General features: G+C 39.1%; 1 pseudogene; it reads left to right on the top strand.

Annotated features, from left to right (window-relative positions):
- Window positions 1-21,880, top strand: part of LOC134376091 (kazrin-like) — a 41,779-nt pseudogene that overhangs the window by 736 nt on the left and 19,163 nt on the right.

The following is a 21,880-nucleotide window of genomic DNA, read 5'->3' as shown; positions in this document are numbered from 1 at the left end:
CATCATAGGATCTCCCGCCCTCAACAGTTAGAATGGGGTCAGTGAGGTTGGGGTGGGGGGCATCCGATCTACAGCAGTTCTTAACAAACTACACATAGAAGGTTTGTGCCTCAGTACAATAAGGGCCATATATGGAAAATCTACAGATAATGTTATGTTGAATGGGGAAAAGCTGAAATCCTTTCCTGTCATATCAGGAACAAGACAAAGATACCCACTTTCTCCACATCTATTCAACACAATTCTGGAAGTCCTAGCCAGACCAATGAGACAAGAGAAAGAAATAAAAAGAACCCAAGACGGACGGGAGGAAGTCAAACTGTTTCTTTCTGCCGATGACATAACCTTATATATAGGAAACCCTAAGAGACTCTACCCCCCAAAATTAAGAACTAATAAACGAATTCAGTAAAGTTACAGGATACCAATCAACATACAAAAGTAGCATTTCTATATACTAGTAGTGAACTATCTGAAAAAGAAATTAAGAAGAGTTCCTTTTAAAATAGCTACCATAAATATACTTAAAAATAAACTTAACTAAGGAGGTGACAGATTTCTACAATAAAAACTATAAAACGTTGAAGAAAATATTGAAAAGGACTGAGATAAATGGAAAGATATCCTGTGTTCACGGTTTTGAAAAATTCATTTTGTAAAATGGCCATTCCACCCAAAGTGATACACAGGTTTAATGTAATACCTATCAAAATACCAATGATATTCCTCACAAAAATAAGGGGAAAAAACCCTAAAGTACATATGGAAACAGAAAAGGCCCTCAAATAGCCAACGCAATCCTGAGAAAAATGAACAAAGATGGAGGCATTATACTACTTGAATTTAAAATACGTCACAAAGCTATAGTAACCAAAACTGCATGGTACAGGTACCAAAACAGACACCTAGATTAATGAAACAGGATAGAGAGACCAGAAATAAATTTATGCATCTACAGACCACAGATCTTTGACAAAGGCGCCAAGAATATTTGCTGTAGATTGAATGCCACCCCCCCCCACCCATCCGCTAACTTCAATGAGATTTCAACCCCAGTGTAAATGTTGAGGGTGGGAAATTCTATTATGGTAATTAAAATGTGGGGACTTGAAGAAGTGATTAGACTGTAGGACCATGTCTAGTGACTGGATTAAAAATGGTAGTCATGGGCATGGTTCTCAGGGCTCTAAAAAGAAAGTGCACGAGCAACTATCTCTCTGCTCCACCATTTCTGCCAGTGAGACCTCTGTGTTGCTGTAAAGCCACCACCAAAGAAGGCCCTCACCATAAGTGTTCCATGGCCTATGGTCTTCCCGGACTATAAAACTCTAAACAATAAATTACGGTTTTTGAAAAGTTACCCAGTTCCAGAGAAGAAACAGAAGTGGACTAAAACAATATATGTATGTGTGTGTGTGTATATATATATATATATATATATATATATACACATATATATGTATATATATATATGTATATATATATGTGTGTGTGCGTGTATATATATATATATATACACACACACATATATATATTCAGAAAAAGAAAGTCTCTTTAATAAATGGTGCTGGGAGAACTGGATATCCACATGCTGAAGAATGAGACTATACTCCTACTTGTCATCATATACAAAAATCAAATCAAAATGGATTAAAGATTTACATGTAAAACTCAAACTGGTGAAACTACTGGAAGAAAACATAGGGAAAATGATCCCCTATGGAAACGACACGGGGTTGGGAAGTGATTTTTCAAAATAAGTCTTCAAAAGCACAAGCAATAAAAGCAAAAATAGACAAGTAGGAATATATCAATCGAAAAAGAATTCCCATACCAAAGGAAACTTTTAACAGAGTAAGGAGACAGTCTACAGAATGGGGGAACATATTTGCAAACTGTACATCTGACAAGGGGTTACTATCAAGAATACATACGGACTTAGCAAAAAACCAAATGACCCAACTGAGAAATGGGCAAAGGATCTTAATAGGCATTTCTCAATAAGTACATCTCAGAAGACACACAAGTGGCCAACAGGCATATGAAAAAAATGCTTAACATCACTAACCGTCAGGGAAATGCAAATCAGAACAAGATATCACCTTGCTCTTGATAGAATGGCGACTATCGAAAAGACAAAGGACAAAAGAAAACTAGTTTTGATGAGGATGTGGAGAAAAGCGAACACTTGCACACTGTTGGTGGGAGTTTAAACCAACACAGCCTCTATGGAAAACAGTAGAGAGGCTCCTCAAAATATGAAAACTATTATTACAATTCTTCTAGCAATCCCACTCGTGGGTATATACCAAAAGGAAATGGTATGTTGAACAGGTATCTGCACTCCGATGTTTACTGCAGCACAATTTATAATAACCAACATCTGGAATCGACCTAAGTGTGCCACCAATGGATCAATAGATTTTAAAATGTGGTGTTTATATACAATGGATTATTATTCGGCCATAAAAATAGAATGAAACCTGGTCATTCAATGCAATATGGAGGAACTTGGAGGACAGTATGTTAAGTGAAGGAAGCCAAACACAGAAAGACAAATAGCATGTGACCCCTCACTCCTTTGCAGAATCTTTAAAAAAAGAAGTTGATAGTATAGAGGCAGAACAAAGAACAGTGGTTACCAGTGACTGGGGAAGTTGGGTGCGGGGGAACAGGAAGGGGTTGGCCAATGGGTAAAAATTCAATAAGAAGGGAGAGAGAAGTTCTGATGTTCCATGGCACGGTAGGGTGACTATGATTAACAGTTAAGTTTTGTACATCACATGATACGTGTATGTTTTCACCACCCAAAACGATAAGTGCACGAGAGGAGTAAGACATAACCACAGTGACCCGATTATTACACAACATGTACGTATCAAAGCATCAGATCGTACCCCATAGATAGTATAATCACAATGTCAATAAAATTTCTTTAAGGATGATAAAAATGTGAGCAATTTTAATAATACAAATCAACTTAAAGCCACATAAGAGGCGGCTACACATCTATGAGAATGGCTAAAAGCCAGGGGTCGGGGCCGGGCCGAGCCGCCAGCCCTCGCGAGCCCGGAAAAAGCGAGCGGAGAAGAGCCGAGGCCTGGAGCGGTTCCCACGGGAGAGGCTCCGCAGCCGAATTGCTCTCGTGCGGCGGGCGGGCGGCTGCGGATCCCCCAGCGTCAGGAGGGCGGGGGAGCCCTGGTCCGGCACCGGAGGGCGGCCGGGCGGGCGGCGGGGCAGGTGCTCCCCTGAGCCCCCTGGCGGTGGCGGACCCCGGGACTGTCACAGGCGCCGACCATGGTTGTCTGCCGCACCGCCGCGGGCAGCGTCCCCCTCCCCGGCACGCGGCACGCCGGCGGCGGACTCCGGCACCTGGGAGCGCATCGGCCAGCTCAGGGCACAAGGCGAGCGGGCACCTTCCTGCGCAGCTGGAGCAGGTCCCGCGCGCTCCCCCGGGGCCGGCAGCCTCCGAGTCGTGCGCTCACGCGGCGGGGCCCTGCGATCGGCCCGCGCCCGGCTACTGCGGTTCCTGCGGTGCGTCTGCAGCCAGCCTGTGCTCTTGCGGGAAGAAGTGTCACCTCCAGAAGGAAGGTCGACTTCTCCGGCAGATGAAGGAGATGCTGGCGAAGGACCTGGGAGAGTCGCAGGGCGGCACGTCCTTTGAGGTCCTCTCGGCCTCGGCGCTCAGGATCCAGCCTGCCCAGAAGGAACAGGAGGCAGCCAGCGGCAAAGAATCCTTGCAGGACATGAAAACGATCCAACGCCCTTAGAGCGTGAGAAGAGAGACCTGGTGAGCCAGATGCAGCAGCTGTGGGCCGCGCTGGAGAGCCACGAGGAGCAGCTCGGCGACTTCATCTGCGGCTACCAGCAGCACCTCAAGGAGAGCGAGGACGCGGTCAAAGCCCTGGCCGAGGAGGAGTGGGAGCTGCGGCGCCACTGCAAGGAGGCCCCAGACCACGCCACTGTGCTGCGCTCCCAGCTGGACCTCGAGGACAACCGGATGAAGGAGCTGGAGACCGAGCTGCCCATCGCCAAGCAGTCCTTAGCGACGCTGACCGGGGATGTCCCCCAGCGGCATTCAGTCCCCATGCTGGGCGACACTGTGCTCAAGGGCAGCCGGGAAAGGGCGGTGCAGGCGGACCTCAGCTGAGCGCAGCCATCCCACAAGATCAGCACACTCCCTCCCACTCACCGTTCTCGCCCCCACCCCCTCAGCACCCTGCAGACCAGCAAGCGATCGGAGTGAGCACCTGCCACTCCCGGCAGCCCTCCGCCGTCTGCAAGGCGTCTGCCACCGAAGGCGACCTGTCGTCCACACCGAGAGACGTCACCTGCCCTCCATCATGTGTGGGAAGTGTCTGTTCCACCTTGTCTCCTGTTACAGGTAAGAGGGCCCTGGGAGTCACCTGTGGGTCTTCAGTTGTAAAGCATTTGACAGGCTTTTCTTGAGTTCTCTCTCTGCTTTCTTCTCCCTGAATCTCATGGGACGTCTGTAACCTGCTGCTCCCCACCCCAGCCACGTGTGCAGATATGTCTGATAATTCCCAAGATAGCCTGCAAGTGACTGGGAGATTTTCAGGGAGGCATTTGAGCACAATCACAGGCAACCAAGGTGTGGAACCTTTAGGTTTTTAATTCAGTTAAGTCACTTTTCTAAATGGTGTCAGATAAGGGCCCAACTTTATTCTTTTGCACATGAATATCCAGTTTTCCCAGCACCATTTGTTGAAGAGACTAGTCTTTCCTGATTTTGTAGTCTTGCCTTTTGATGAGGATTATTTGACCATATATGAGGGTGCTTCAGTTATCTTTTAATTCTATTTTTTCCACAAATTTTTGAAGTACCCTCGTGTGAGATTTTATTTCCGAGCTTTCCGTTCTATCCCATGTGTCTAAATGTCTGTCTTTGTGCAAGTTTCACACTGTCTGGATTACTGTAACTTTGTGATACATTTTGAAATCAGAAAGTGTGAGGGCCAATGATTTGCTTTTCGTTGTCACATGTGGTTTGATTATTTGGTGTCCTTTGATATTCCATGCACATTTTAGGATTTTTTTCTCTATTTCTTAAAAAGAAAACACCATTGGCATTTTGATAAAGATTGCTTTGAATCTGCAGATTGCTCTAAGTTTTATGAACATTTTAACAATATTAATTCTTTCAACCTGTGGACATGGATACCTGTCTATTAATTTGTTTCTTTAATTTCTTTGGCAATGTTTTGTAGTTTTCTACAAGCACACATTTCTACCCCTTGGCTGTTTTTTTTTTTTTAATAAGCATTTTACTCTTTTTCATTCTATTGTAAATGTAATTGTTTTTTCTCTTTTTAAAAATTAACTAATTAGCTTTATTGACAAAAATTGTACATGTTTATAAAGTTTTAAAATATGTACACATTGTGGAAAGAAAAAAAATCCAAACTAATTAACATATGTATTACCTTACATATTTATCATGTTTTATGGTGAGAACTTTTATAATCTACTCTCCTAGAAATTTTCAGGTACAGAATACATTATTGGTGACTATAGTCACCATGTTGTACAACTATATATACATATACGTACTGAAATTACTCCTTCTCTCTATCAGAAATATTGTATCCTTTGACCAACAGGTCTCCATCTGCCACCTCCCCCCTCCCCCAGGTAACCACCATTGTCCTCTGCTTCTGTGAGTAAGACTCTCTTGGAGTCACTTATAAGTGAGATCATGCAGTATTTGTCTTTCTGTGCATATTTCACTTAGCATAATGGCCTCCAGGTTCATCCACTTTCTTACAAATGACAGGATTTTCTTTTTCTTTTTTTAAGGCTGAAAAGTATCCTGCTGTTTATATATACCATATTTCTTTGTTTATTTAGACCTGATGGACATGGACATGTAGATTAACCTCATATCTTGGCTATTGTGAATAATACTGCAATAAACACAGGAGTACAAATATCTCTTTGTCATACTGATTTCATTTATTTTAGATGCACACCCATGTGTGAAATTGCTGAATCATATGGTAGTTCTATTGTCTGGCTAGGCCACCACACCAGTTGTGGGGCTCTTTGACCTGCTGGTAATCCTGCACTGACTGGGCCAACTGTTGAGTTAGGGCTGGGTCTGGAGCTCCCAGACCCCTCAAGCCCATTCACAGACTGGGCCACGAACCCTTCTCACATGCCAGGCTGGGTTCCCAGACCCCTCACACACCAGGCCAGGTCACCAGACCTCTTCATGCAGGTCTGTGAGCTAGATAACAAGCCAAAAGTTCCTTGCATCCATAGGTTTGGAAAAGCATGGCTGCACCGGGCAGATGCCCAAGGCCGATGCCCACCTAACTGCTTCACTCAAACTCTCTCTCAACTCTCTCTCTCTCTCTCCACCTCTCTCTTTTCTCTCTCTCTTGCTCTCTCCCTCCCCCTGAGGAACACAATAGCAACAAAACTAAAAAGATACACTGGCGTACATGTGCACGAACTCCACCCACCCATCTACACCCACACCCACACACACAATTTGCTCACAAAGAATGCTGAACCACACCCAACTGGACCCAAGGTGAGGGCCTTGACCAAACTATTCTGTTTTCCCCACATCTATTTTTAATATTTTTGAGGAATATCCATACTAATTTTCATGATACCTTTACCAACTTACATTCCCACACACAGTATACAAGCGTCTGCTTTTCTCCATTCCCATTCCAAGTGTTTTATTTCTTTCTTTTTAAAAAAAAGCCATGCTAACAGCTGTGAGGTCATATCTATTAGCTGCATCTTTGCCTTTCTCTGATGACTAGTAATGTTGAACGTTATTTTTTCATATGCTTGACATCCTTTATATATCCTCTTTTGTGAATATATTTTCAAGAGTTTTTTTTTTTTCCCCCACTCCTTTTAATTGGGTTGTTTGTTTTCTTGCTGTTGAGTTCAGTTTCTTATATATTTTGGATATTAACCTCTTATAAAATGTATGGTTCCCAGATGCTTTTCTTATTCTGTAGGTTGTCTCTTTATTCTGTTGATTGTCTCCTTCATTTTACATAAGCTTTTTAGTTTTATGAAATCTCATGTGTCTATTTTTACCTTAGTTGGCTGTGTTTGAGGGATCATGTCCAAAAAATCTTTGCTCAGGCTAATGTCATGAAGCTTTTACCCTGTGATTTCTTCTAGTAGTCGTACAGTTTCAGGTCTGAGGTTTAATTCTTTAATTTATTCTAGGTTTATATTTATAAACATTATAGATATGGGGTAAAATATGGCCCATTTTTATTTTTCTGGATGTGGATATTCAGTGTTTCTGACACTGTTAAAGAATCTGTTCTTTACCCATTGTGTGTTCATAGCATTTTGGTCAAAAACCAATCAACCATAAAAGTATGGATTTATTTGGGGCTCTCTGTACTCTTCCACTGGTCTATACATCTTTTTCTATGCTAGTGCCATGCTCTATTTAATTACTGTATCCTTATATTATATTTTCAAATCAGGTCATGTGATGCCATCAGCTTTGTTCTTTTTGCTCATCTATTTATCCATTTGGGGTCTTTTGTGGTTCCATACAAATTTTGGGATTTTTTTTTTTTCTATTTATGTGAAAAATGGCATTAGAATTTTGATAGCGATTGCACTGAATGTGTAGATGACTTTAGGCATCATTTATATTTTAGCAATATTAATTCTTCAAAATAATAAACACCAAATATTTCCATTTATTTTTGTCTTTGTCAATTGCTTTCATCAATTTTTTATAGTCTTCTGTGCACAGACATTTCACCTCCTTGGTTAAATTTATTTCTCAGTATTTTATTCTTTCTTTCTGACTTGGATCTTTTTTTTTCTTTTTCTTACTTAAATTTTTGGCAAGGACTTCCAGTACTATTGTAAATAGAAGTGAAAAGAGTGCGTATTCTCGTCTATTTCTGAACTTGGAGGAAATCTTTCAAGTTTTCACTATTGAGTATGATGTTAGAATTACCTTGTCATAGATTGCCTTTATTCTGTAGAAGTACAGTTTTTCTATACCTAATTTACGGAGAGCTTTTAGTCATTTGCTGAGAGCATGTTCAATTCTGTCAACAGCTTTTGTTTTTTGTATCTATATGATCACACAGTTTTGTATTTTATCCCATTAATGTGGTAGATCACATTTATTGATTTGCATATATTAAAACATGTTTACCTCATAGAAATAAACCTAACTTGTTCATGGTGAATAAATCTTTTAATGTGCTGTTGAATTCAGTTTCTTAGTATTTTGCTGAGGATATTCTGCATCTGAATTTTTGAGTGAGATTGGCCTGTAGTTTTTATTCTTGCAGTGTTCTTGTCTGGCTTTGTGTAAGGTGATGCTGGCTTTCTAATGTGAGATCAGAAGTGTTCCATCCTGAATGTTTCGGAAAATTTTGAGAAGAATTGATATTAGTTCTTCTTTAAGTGTTTGGTAGAATTTAACTCTGAAGCCCTTGAGTTCTTGGCTTTTATTTAATGAGAATTATTATTATTATTATTATTACTACTACTACTACTACTACAACTACTACTATTGCTCAACCTCCTTACTTCTTATTGGTCTGTTCAGATTATCTATTTCTTCATAATTTAGTCCTTGTAAGTTGTATGTGTGTAAAAATGTAATAGTTTATACTAGGTATCCATTTTGTTGCTGTAAACTTCAGGAGAGTAGTTTCTTAGTTTTTTTTTTTCCCTCTGACGTCAGTTGTAATGTATTCTTTCATTTTTTATTTTATTTATCTGTGTCCTCTCATTTCTTTTATATTAACCTAGATAAAGTTTTATCAACTTTGTTTATCTTTTAAGAAAACAAACATACATCATAGTTCTGTTGACCTTCTCTATTGTTTTATTAGTTTCTATTTTATTTCCTTCTCTGTTTATTTTTGATATTTCATCCCTTCCACTGACTTTGGGCTTTGTTTATTCTTACTTTTCTAGTCCTCAAGTGGTAATATTAGGTGGTTCTTCTGAGGTTGTTTTGTAATGCAGATATTACTACAAACTTTCCTTTACAACTGCTGTCCCGATCCTGTCTGTCCTGATATGTCATGTCTCCTTTTTTGTTTTTCTCATAATATTTTTATTTGTTTGTTTGTTAATTAATTAATTTATTTATCTATGTTTTGATTTATACTTTGACCTATGAGTTGTTCTGGAGCATGTTGTTTAGTTTCACGTATTTGTGAATTTTTCTTTTTCATTATGAGTTGAATGTGTCCCTCCAAATTTTATATTGAAACTTATCTCAGTGCATTTCATTAAGAGGTGGGTCCTTTAGGAGATGATTAGATCACGAGGCTTCTTTCCTTATGAATGGTATTAAGACTTTTATAAAAGGATCTCTTCATACAGTGTTCGGCTGTTTTTTTGTCTTCTGTCTTTGCTATGGGATGTCAAGCTTAAGGTACTGTCTTGGAAGAAGAGATCCTTACCATAAATATTTTGGCTGTGTCCTACATGTTTTATTCTTGTGGTTACCAGGAGGCTTACATAAAACATATGATAGTTATATCATCTTAATTTGAGCTGATAACAACTTAACTTTGATTGCATACAAAAACTATACACTTTTGTTCTTGGCCCACATTTCATGCTTTTGGTGTCATAATTTACATCATTTTTATATGGCATATTTCTTAAAATTTTTTTGTAAATATTGGAATTTTTAATACTTTTGCCATTTATCTTTTATACTAGAGTCACAAGTGATTTACACATCTCTATTACAATATTAGAGTATTCTGAATTTGTCTATACATTTATCTTTATTATTGTGATTTTTATTTTCATATGTTTCCATGTTTTTCATTATTGTCCTTTCATTTTAATTTGAAGGACTCACTTTAGCATGTCTTGTAAGGCAGGTGGCGGTGATAAACTCCTTTCTTTTGCTTGCCTAGAAATGTCTCCACTTCTTTATTTCTGAAGGACAGTTTTCCCCTGCAAAGTATTTGTTTGGATTTTTTTCAGCACTTGAATATACTCATCTCACTAACTCTTGGTTTGCAAGGCTTATGTTGATAAGTCAGGGGAAAGCTTAGTGGGGGGTTCCTTATATGTGATGAGTCTTTTGTCTGCAGCTGCTTTGAAGACTCTCTCACTGTTTTTGAATTTTAACAACTTTATAATTAGTATCAGATTATATTGTATGTGTACGTTGATCTTGCCTGAGGTTCTTTGAGCTTCTTAATGTCCACATTCCTCCCAAGATATAGAAATTTTCAGATAGGATTTCTTTAAATAAACTTTCCTCCCCCCTTTATTATTTCCCCATTTTGACCCTTTTATTTCTCTCTTCTTCTCTGAGACACCCATAAATTGATATGTACACCTTTCATGGTGTTCCATGGCTCTCTTTTGCTTTCTTCACACTTTTCTATATTTGTTGTTGTTGTTACTCTCATTGGTTAAAATCTGCTTTATAGCTTGCTAGGTCTTTCTTCTGCATGTTCAAGTCTGCTGCTGAAGTGCTCCATTAATTTTGTCAGTTCTGTCATTGTATTCTTTAGCTCCAGGATTTCTGTTTGGTCCCATTTCTATGGTTTCTATTTCTTTTTTAAACTTCTAATTTTGTTTATGCACTTTTTTCCTAATTTTATTTTGTTTTCTATCCGGGGGGTTTTTCATTGTAGCTTTTTTTTGTTTGCATCTCATTGAGCTTCATCAAGATGATTATTTTAAATTATTTTTCTACCTATTAGTAGATCTCTGTTTCTTTGAAGTCAGGTGCTGAGGCTTTATTAGTTTCCCTTGATATTATTTTGTTTCACTGATACTTTGCTATTTGTTAGACTTGCATTAGTGTCTGTGCATGTTAAGGGGTAAACTCCTCTTACAATGTATACAGACCAATTTGGGCAGGTTAAGGGCTTCTCCTTTTTGGTTCTGAGTACATATGAATAGGTAAATTTGGTCCTCAACATACATGCACTTTTCTATCCTGCCAGCCATGACTTAGGGAGTAAACATGACAGGACTTCAATAATTCCAAAACCCTGACAACCTGATTTATTCCAGGAAGGGCCCTTTTCATCTCTGCCACACAGGCACACACAGACACAGACACACAGACACAGACACACACACGCACAAATACACACATACACAGAGAAAAGAGGGATGGGTAAAGAATTGTCCAGATAGGATCACAGGTGAGGACTGGCCTGAATAGGCCTGTCCTGGGCTACCTTGTGTACCTGTTGGTGCCTCCTAACAAATGGCCAAAGGTGTCAGGGATGAGGGCTGAGCCAATATCTGCATCATCAAAAAATGCTCCCCAGGCTTTTCTGAGGCAAGCCCCTCAGAAAGTCAGGACACAGCAGGAGAACATCTTGCTCTCTTGAGCCTCTCCTGTCAAGTGAGTTGAACAGGGAGCTGTCTCTAGAATGTAGCTGCCTGGTTACCAGAGTTCTAAGTTCTTTTTTGATCTATTACCCTCTTCTCCTAATGTCATCTCATTAACTGTACACAATTCTGCAAACACAGCCCTTCCTCAGCCCCCTGAATAAAAACTGAATGCAGCCAATGTTTCAGGTTCAAGGACACCGAGCTAAATCATAACCCCCTTTTACTTACCATTTCTGTTACCCCAGACAGGTCATTTTGTCTCCTAAGGCCTTCCCAGTCTCCAACATGCACAATGGGACTCATGCTACCAGCTCCTTCCTAAGAAATTAATCAGGTTCATACAAAATAAAACTTATAAAACTCATGGATCCTTGTCAGATGTAGATAATGCACACATTTAGAGACAAAAGGATTACCAAAAAAAAAAAAAAAAAGGGAGAGGTAGCATGGAATAAACCTCAAACAGGGCTGTGTTCTAGCAGTTTGATCTTGAGAAAGTCCCTTCCATTTTTGGCCTCATTTTTCATTCTGCACTGGTAAAATGTTGACATTAAATAAAATACAGATATTTTTATCCTTTGACAATAAGTCTTTAATGCCTTTCCATTATATTCCGAATTAGACACATGAGCCTCCCCTCAGCCTCTGAGGTGGCAGCCTCCACAACAGCTCCCGACACTGCATGGTTATTCACTCACTTCTGACCAACAGAAAAGAAAACAAACGTCAGAGTATCATTTCTGTCTTAGTCATTTCAGACTGTTATAATAAAGCTTTATAGACAGAATAATTTATGAACAACAAAAACTAATTTCTTACAGTTTGGTGGCCTGGAAGTCTGAAATCAAGGTGTGTTGCTTTGCCTTCCATGGATTTGTCACCCCTTTTCCCTTGGGTGATAGAGCTGCCAAAGATTACTCAAAGCCCATCTCTTCTGAGCAGTGAGAAGCCCCCAAAAGGGGTTAATCTCCAAGAACCCTCAAGATAGAGGCATCCCTTCCATTTGGGAAATTAACCATGAATTGGGGTTCTCTTCCTGCATTTATTCTCCAGATCAGGAAGAGAACATAGGTGGGGTTTTTGCTAAGTACAGTTCAACAAGTTTTACAAGAAAAGCTGGTAACATTCAGTAAGACAAGCAAGGTGATATTCTATCATGCAATTTGCAAGAAGTTAAGTTGATCCGCTAACAAAAGCTTGATTTTAGCAAACATTCCCTTCTTACCGGCAATTTCCCAGTATCTTTACATATCAATCAGTAACCTGTCTGTCTTTGAGCCAGCAAACTTGCTGTGTTAAAATTCTTTATCTTACAACAGAGACTATAGCCTGGGGGAATTTCCTGTCTTTTGCAAGATCAATATTTGAAACTGCAAGACTTTGGAAAACCAGGCCCTGTGAAGTACATTTGCTTTATGCATACTCCACAAAGGTGTCAGCATGGTCAGGTTCTGGTGAGGATTCTCTTCCAGGCTGTAGACTGCAGAATTCAGGTTGTCTCCTCACCTGGCCAAGTAGGGAGGAGAGAGCCTTCTAGGGTCCATTTTATAAGACCGATCATCCCATTTGTGAGGGATCCAGCATCATGACCTAATTACCTCCTAAAGGGCCCACTTTCTAAGCCCATCACATTGGGGGTTAGGATTTCAACATATGATTTTGGGGGAGTACAATCCACACCATTGCAATTTTCAAGATTTAATTACAAAAATAATGTGATTTCCTTTTACTTTCTTCTGTGTTTTCTCTCTCTTTCTCTGTCTCACCAATTGTGTTTCTCAAAATGTGGATGTGAGATCCTATGTTATCCACTGCCCCACGTAGAGGCCCACATGGCAGATACCTGAGGGAGTATCCAGGCCAACAGACAGAAAAAAACTCAGGCTCTCAGTCTAAACTGAAGTCTTCCAGTAACCACATGAGTGATCTTGAGGGTGGATCCTCCCACAGTCAAGCTTCAGTTGAGACCAGAGCTCCAGCCTCATGAGAGACCTTGAAAGGCCCTCAGCTCACCTATGCCCAGATTCTGGTTCACATAAATTGAGATGCATTAAACATGTGCTGTTTTAAGGTGCTAAGTTTTGGAGAAATTATTTCAGAGAGGAACATATAACTAACCCAGTCTCCCGGATCAGGGATCTTGCCCTGGCATCCTCCCTCCCTCTGCTCTTCTACGTCTCAGGCTCCACAGCCACACTGGCCACCTTTCTAACCTCCTGGGGTGCGCACTCTACTCATGAGGCATTCTCACCTGTGCAAAGACAGTAATTTTTGTCAACTTCTCAATGAGGATATCAGAAACCCAACAGGATCTGGTCTTTTCTCTGGACAACAGATTCAAGGTCTAGTGTACTAATAGATTGTGCCCTACCCCAAGTCTCACCCACTCAAGCCCCAAGCCTTTCTCTGCTTTAAAGAACCTTCAGAGAGTGAAAAGCATTTTTACCAGGGAATCAGAACACAATGGATCTTTGATGGAGAACCAAAGCCAATAGTCACTTTCTGGGCATCTGAAATACCTGGGGTCACTTAATCCAAGCATCACAATTTATGTACAAAAAACTGCCACATTTTTTTATGTATCCCCTGGTACATAAAAATAGGGTAGCTGAGCTCATACTCATTCCAGATGCCCACATTAGTAGACTTCAGGACTTCAGTTAAGTCCTTTTACAGCTGTGCTGGTGATGGCCCTGGCCCAGGCACAACCCTGGGAATCTTTTGGATACTTCTGCTCCTGCTCTGGGCCCCTCAGCACGTAGCCAGAATGGATGTCACTGTCCCATAGCAGAGCTGCCTCCATCTCTTCCCCCATTACTTTCTTAGTGTTTGCTTCTCCTCTATTTCCACCTCCATCGTATTTACTGTGTGTGTGTGTGTGTGTGTGTGTGTGTGTGTGTGTGTGTGCGCGCGCGTGTGTGCGCACACTTATATGGGCATGAGTAAAGAAAAATATCCCTATGTGGAGAGAGAGTGGGCAGGGGTCTTTTAGGTTTTTAACAACTCTCATTTTTAGAAAAAAATCCTGATGGGAAGAGGTGGAGCCCTACCTAATATTCTGGACTCTGCCCACCTCCTGTGGTTTAGGCCAGTCTTAGTCTCTTTTTAGGCCTCAGTTTCCCAACTGTACTATAAAGAGTTGGATGTTGAACAGTGTGTGTGCTCAGAAAATCCATGAATTAGGACTCCATCAAAACCATATCGAGTGTCAATATGGGCCAGACTTAGATGCACAGGGGTTTACAAGCCTTATGACATGGCCAATGCAGTGGGGCACATGAATACAATCGGTTATATCCAAAACTTTTTTCTGGTTAATCCCAAGGCCAGTAGACATAGTGATTTGTTCAAGACTCTGGAATTACAAGGTCTAGATTTGTGTCCTGGACCTTACTACTTTCTATCTCAGAGATCTTGGCCAAGTTACTAATTCTCTGAGCCCCAGTTTCCTCACCCGTAAATTGGACTAGTTATGGTTTCTTTTTCATGTTGATGGGATTAAATCCTATGAGTAAATATTAGTTCTTGTGTTGATCCCTGTTGTTTTTCATTCTATGGGTTATGACAAGACAAACAAAGGCCTAGGAAAGGAGAAGGATGAGGTTTCAGTCAAAGACATTTTTAAGGAGATGGGTAAGGAAGAAAAGATCAGAGATGCTGCTGAGTTGCAAGAGAAAGAGTCCAACAGCCTTACATTCCCCTCTGACCTCCTGCTCATCCAAAAACACAGAAAGTGGACTACCATGGTAACCTCTAGCTAGTTTGTTTTTTTAGCCATGACATTGACCAGTATGTATGCAAACTGAAATGCCACCCAAAAGCCAAACATAAATGTGCATGTACCCATTTATTTCCATATCTGTTCAAAGATTTCTGGAGAGGGAGCTGTAGGATTTTAGTTCTTGCGGTGGGATGACTGGTTACTTCATCACTTCCTTTGTCAGCAACATGTGAAAACATTCACACATGGGAGGAAGGTAGGTGAGACCACTGTAGAAGGGGCCTTGGCTGAGTGTGGGAGACCCCAGGAAGGAGTCATGCCCCTGACCCCATAGAGAGGTCTGGTTTTTGACCGGCAAGGGGATCGCAACCCTCTGCATGGTGTGGTCAGCACCACGCTCAGCCAGTGAGCTCACCGGCCATCCCTATATAGGATCCAAACCCACGGCCTCAGTGTTCCCAGTGCTGCACTCTCCCGAGTGAGCCACTGGCCAGCCCAGTGCTTCTTTTAAAGCAGTAGTCCTTGGTGGCTTTTTTTTTCTTTTTGTATTTTTTTTTTCTGATAATACAAGGCATACATACTTCTGTAGAAAATTTGGTCAGGCACAGAAAGAGAAATACCACATGTTCTCACTTATTGGTGGGAGCTAAAAATTAATATATAAATTCACACACACACATACACACATACACACACAAACCGGGGGGGGGGGGAAGAAGATATAACAGCCACAATTATTTGAAGTTGATACAACAAACAAACAGAAAGGACATGGTTGGGGGGGAGGGGGGAGGGAGAAGGGAGGGAGGTTTTGGTGATGGGGAGCATTAATCAGCTACAATGTATATCGACAAAATAAAATTAAAAAAAAAAAAAAAATTTGGAAAACATATGAGAGTTTTCTGCTTCTTGTGATATGAACTTTCTTTTGCTGCCCACTGTCCTAACCCTGTCTTCGAAATTTATCTACATTATTGCATCAAGCCTTCAAATTCCCATGGCCCACATAATTATCTACTTCTCGGGTAAGGAGATCAAGGTCAAAGGGTTACTTGTGTGCCTAAAGTTATACTTTTGAATCCAAGCAGTACAACCAGTTGGCAGTCCAATTTTATCTCTGTGAAGGGTACTTACAACATTAATTGCACAAAGGCACAAAAATAGAAGGAAATTTATAGAGAAATGTTTGTAATATTGAGAAACTGAAATCAATTCAAAAAAGCTAATCAATTGGGAATGGTCAAATAATTATGAAACATTCATTTTAATGAATTTCATATGGTCATTTAAAAATTGAAATATATCTGCAGTTATGAAACAATTTGAATAGTATGATTCAACTTTTATTTGAAACACATCACATATGTGTATCTATTTATGTATATCTATATCAATATAGTCAATATCTATATCTATTTATGTAAATATCTATGTCCATAAAAGTGATAGTTCTGTGAGAATAGGGAAAATTTCTACATGTTGGTATTAGTTGACTTTTTTTCTTTAAAAAAGACTAAGCATTTCAATTGTTTGGAATAGGCTGAGAATTGGTATTAATTCTTCTTTAAAAGTTTGATTGAATTCAGCTGTAAAGCCTTCCAGACCTGGACTTTTATTTGATACAAGGTTGCTAATTACCACTTCCATCTTCTTGTTTGTTATTGGCCTGTTCAGGTTTTCTATCTCTTCTTGGTTCAGTTTTGGTAGTTTGTATGTGTCTAGAAACTAATCCATGTCTTCCAGATTTTCATATTTGTTGTCATACAGTTGTTTATAATAGTCTCTAATGATTCTTTGTATTTCTGTGGTATCAGTTGTAATGTCTCTCTTTTCATTTCTGATTCTTGTTATTTGGATCTTCTCTTTCTCTCTTTTTTTGTTAACCTAGCTAATGATTTGTCTATTTTATTTATCTTCTCAAAAAACCACCTTTTCATTTTGTTGATCTTTTCTATTGTTTTGGGGGTCTCTATCTCATTTAGCTCTGCTCTGATCTTAATTATTTCTTTCCATCTACAACCTTTAGGTTTGGATTGTTGTTGTTTTTCAAGTTCCTTGAGGTGTAGTGTTAGGTCATTTTCATGAAGTCTTTCTGTTCTTTTGATATAAGCATTTATTGCAATAAATCTGCCTCTTAGCACTGCTTTTGCAGTATCCCATGGGTTATGGTATGATGTATTTTTCTTTTCATTAGTTTCTAGAAATTTTTTGATATCCTGTTTCAAACTATTCTGAACAATTGAAACAGAAACTACACTCCCAAACACAATCTAAGGCAAACATAGCTCTGATACCAAAACCAGATAAAGACACAACAAAAAAAGAAAATTACAGGCCAATATCCTTGATGAACCTAGATGCAAAAATCCTTGACAAAAATCCTAGCAATCAGGATACAGCAACATATTTAAAATATATACACTATGATCAAGTGGGATTCATCCCAGAGATGAAAGGATAGTTCAACATATGAAAGTCAATCAGTGTGATACATCACATCAACAAACTCAAGGTCAAAGACCGTATGATTATCTCAGTGGATGCTGAAAAAGCATTTTCCCAAATTCAACATCCCTTTATGATAAAGACTCTCACCAATTAAGTATAGAAGGAAAATATCTCAAAACAATAAGAGCCATCTATGACAAGCCCACCACCAGTTTCATTCTGAATGGGGAAATACTGAGGGCCTTTCCCTTAAAAACAGGAACCAGACAAAGATGCCCACTCTTACCACTTCTATTTAACATAGTACTGGAACTAGCCTGAGCAATCAGTTGAGAGAAAGAAATAAATGGATTCCAGATTGGAAAAAATGAAGTCAAACTTTCCCTATTTGCAGATGATATGATACTATATATAGAAAAACCTGATGACTATCAAAAAACTCCTAGAGCTGGTTAATAACTTTAGTAACATTGCAGGATACAAAAAAAAAATGCCCCCAAATCAGTTGCATTTATATATTCAAATAAAGAACTAACAGCAAGAGAAATAAAGAAAGTAAGCACATTTACAATTGTAATGAAATAAAGTACCTAGGGATCAATGTAACCAAGGACATGAAAGATCTCTACAATGAGAACAACAAACCACTTCTTAAAGAAATTAAAGAAGACACAAAAAGATGGAAAGATATTCCATGCTCTTGGATTGGAAGAATTCATATTGTGAAAATGTTTATACTACCTAAAGTGATCTATGGATTCAATGCAATCCCCATCAAAATACCAATGACATTCTTCACAGCAATAGAAAAAAACCAATCTTACCCTTCATATGGAACAACAAAAGACCCCAAATAGCCAAAGAAATACTAAGCAAAAAAATAAATGAATAAAGCCAGAGGCCTAACATTACCTGACTTCAAATTATACTACAAAGCTATTGTAACCAAAACAGCATGGTACTGGTATTCAAATAGACATTCAGACCAGTGGAGTAGAATTGAGAACCCAGAAATCACCCTTGAGGCTTACAGCCATCTGATATTAGACAAAGGCAACAAAATTCTACATTGGGGAAAAGATTCCTCTTCAAAAAGTGGTGCTGGGAAAACTGGATATCCATATGCAGAAGAATAAAGTAGGTATGCACCTGTCACCATACACTAAAATCAACTCAAAAGGATTAAAGACTTAAGCATAAGATGTGAAACTGTAACATTACTAACAGAAAATGTAGGTGAAACACTCCAGCAACTAGGTCTGGGCACAGACTTTATGAACCTGAGCCTGAAAGCACAAGTAGCAAAAGAAAAAATAAGCAAGTGGAGCTATATAAAACTCAAAAGCTTCCGCACATCAAAGGAAATAATTAACAGAATGAAATGACAACCTACAGAGTGAGAGAAATTTTTTGCTAACCTATGCATCTGATAAGGGATTAATATCTATAATATACAAGGAACTCGAGCAATTAAACAGTAAAAAACAAATAACCCAATTAGAAAATAAGCAAAGGAGTTAAATAGACATTTTTTAAAGGAAGATATACAAATGGACAACAGGTACATTAAAAAATGCTCAACATCATTAGTCATCAGGGACACGCAAATTAAACTACATTGAGATGTCACCTCATGCCAGTTAGACTGGTTATAATCAAAAAGATGTTGAATTCAACAAATGCTGGTGAGGGTGTGGAGAGAAGGGAACACTCCTACTGTGTTGATTTGACTGTAAATTAGTACAACCACAATGGAAAACAGTATGGAGGTTTTTCAGACAACTACAGATAGGTCTTCCATATGATCCAGCAATCCCACTTCTGGGTATATACTTAGAGGAATGAAAATCATCATGTTGAAGGGATCCCTGCACTCCCATGTTCATTGCAGCTCTGTTTACATTAGCCGAGACATGAAACCAACCTAAGAAAACTGTGGTATATATACACAATGGAATACTACTCAGCCAAAAAAAAGAATGAAATTCTGCCATTTGCAACAATATGGATGAGCCTGGAGAAACTTATATTGAGTGAAACAAGCAAAGCACATAGAGATAAATATCACATGCATTGACTCATATGTGGGAGCTGAGAGAGAAAGAAGGAAGGAAAGAAAGACCACAGTAGTGCTTTGGACTTACAGAGGGAGAGAACATTCCTTGGGGTACAAAGTAGCGTTGGGAGGAAAGGGGGAGGGAGAGGGAGGCTGGGGATAACTGGGTGGGGGACATAGGGTACAAATGCAATCTGTGGTACTGGGTATGCTGCCAGTATGAATCTGGCCCTCACATCATGGGCATGAGGGTGACATTCAGCTTTGTATCTGAAGAATATTCATAACCAATAAAAAAATAAATACAAATTAAAAAGATTAAGTGTGTTTAAATTTTAAAATGGCCCATTTTCCTGAATTTTCACCATATACTTTTTGTTCTACGTTTTATCACTTTTAATGCCTTTCATTTAAATATCATTATTCCATGAGTTAAAGTCACTGACTATAAAAAGTAAAATTCCATGAACCACGATGGCAGGGACAATTTTGCCTTGTGCGGAAGAGTATATCCAGTACCCAGTTGCTTTGTAACACTCAATAGTCCATAGTTCCCCAAAGGAATATTTTTAATATAAGGAAATATTATAGCATGGGTAATTTACGATCTAACAGGTTTGTGAAGATATTACATCAACTAGTAAAGTCTTAAATATCTCAACTTGTATTTTTCCTTAATTTAGGTAAATACATGTAGATAGATTTTTTAAAAATTTAATGTACAGTAAAATACATTTTCTTCTTTAAAAATTTTATTTTACTTTGTCAGTATACAATGGTTGATTATTGTGGCCCATTACCAAAACCTCCTTCTCCCCTCCCTCTCCCCCCTCCCTCCCAACAACCTCGTATCTGTTCACTTGTCGTATCAACTTCAAGGAATTGTAATTGTTATGTCTTCTACCCTCCCTCCAGTTTATTTCTGTATTTATTTATTTATTTTTAGTTCCCACAAATAAGGGAGAACATGTGATATTTCTCTTTCTGTGCCTGACTCATTTCATTTAATATAATTCTCTCTAGGTCCATCCATGTTGTTGCAAATGGCAGTATTTCATTCTTTTTTACAGCTGAGTAGTACTCCATTATGTAGATATACCACATTTTCCATATCCACTCATCTGATAATGGACATTTGGGCTGGTTCCAACTCTTGGCTATTGTAAAGAGTGCTGCGATAAACATTGGGAAACAGGTATACCTTCGACTTGATGATTTCCATTCCTCTGGGTATATTCCCAGCAGTGGGATAGCTGGGTCATATGGTAGCTCTATCTGCAATTGTTTGAGGAACCTCCATACCATTTTCCATAGAGGCTGCACCATTCTGCAGTCCTGCCAACAACGTATGAGAATTCCTTTTTCTCCACAACCTCGCCAGCATTTATCATTCACAGTCTTTTGGGTGTTAGTCATCCCAACTGGGGTGAGATGGTATCTCAGTGTGGTTTTGATTTGCATTTCCCGAATACTGAGTCATGTTGAGCATTTTTCCATGTGTCTGTTGGCCATTTGTATACCTTCCCTTGAGAAATGCCTATTTAGCTCTTTTGCCCATTTTTTAATTGGGTTACTTGTTTTTTTTTGTTGTAAAGTTGTTTCAGTTCCTTGTATATCCTGGATATTAATCCTTTGTCAGATGCATATTTTGCAAATATTTTCTCCCACTCTGTTGGTTGTCTTTTAACTCTCATAATTGTTTCTTTTGCTGTGCAGAAGCTTTTTAGTTTGATATAATCCCATTTGTTTATTTTTCCTTTGGTTGCCCGTACTTTTGGGGTCTTATTCATGAAGTCTTATCTATATAAAATCAGTGAATGAATCTGAAGCAGTTTGTTTCGCTCAGGTACAAATTTAAAAAAACAAACTAGCATAAACAATAATTAAATTTAAGGCAATATTTCTGCAATACAGATTCAGCCTATGAAGAATAAGCAGCTCCTTGTAAGATACGACAATCTCTTCCCCTTGAGGGAGGATCAGAAAATCTCTTGAAAAGCAGAAAATCAAATGCATGGAATAAAGTTCAAAAAAATTCTATGGATGCATAATAAATTTTAATTAGAGCAAGCAGAAAAAATTTGATACTGGTTTATGTATAGATTTTTTGATATTTATTTATTTTACACTTGAAACAACTGATTATACATATTTATGGGGTACAGAGTTGACTATTAGTATCTGTGTACAATATGTGATGATCAGATCAGTATATAACATGCCCAGCACTACAAATCATAACCATTCTTGGTGTAATTACCCAGTTTCCCCCTAACTCTCCTCCCCTTCCACTC

This window comes from Cynocephalus volans, chromosome 4 (genome assembly GCF_027409185.1).
Source record: "Cynocephalus volans isolate mCynVol1 chromosome 4, mCynVol1.pri, whole genome shotgun sequence".
NCBI classification, from domain to species: Eukaryota; Metazoa; Chordata; class Mammalia; order Dermoptera; family Cynocephalidae; genus Cynocephalus; species Cynocephalus volans.
This window is presented reverse-complemented; position numbering and strand designations above follow the sequence as displayed.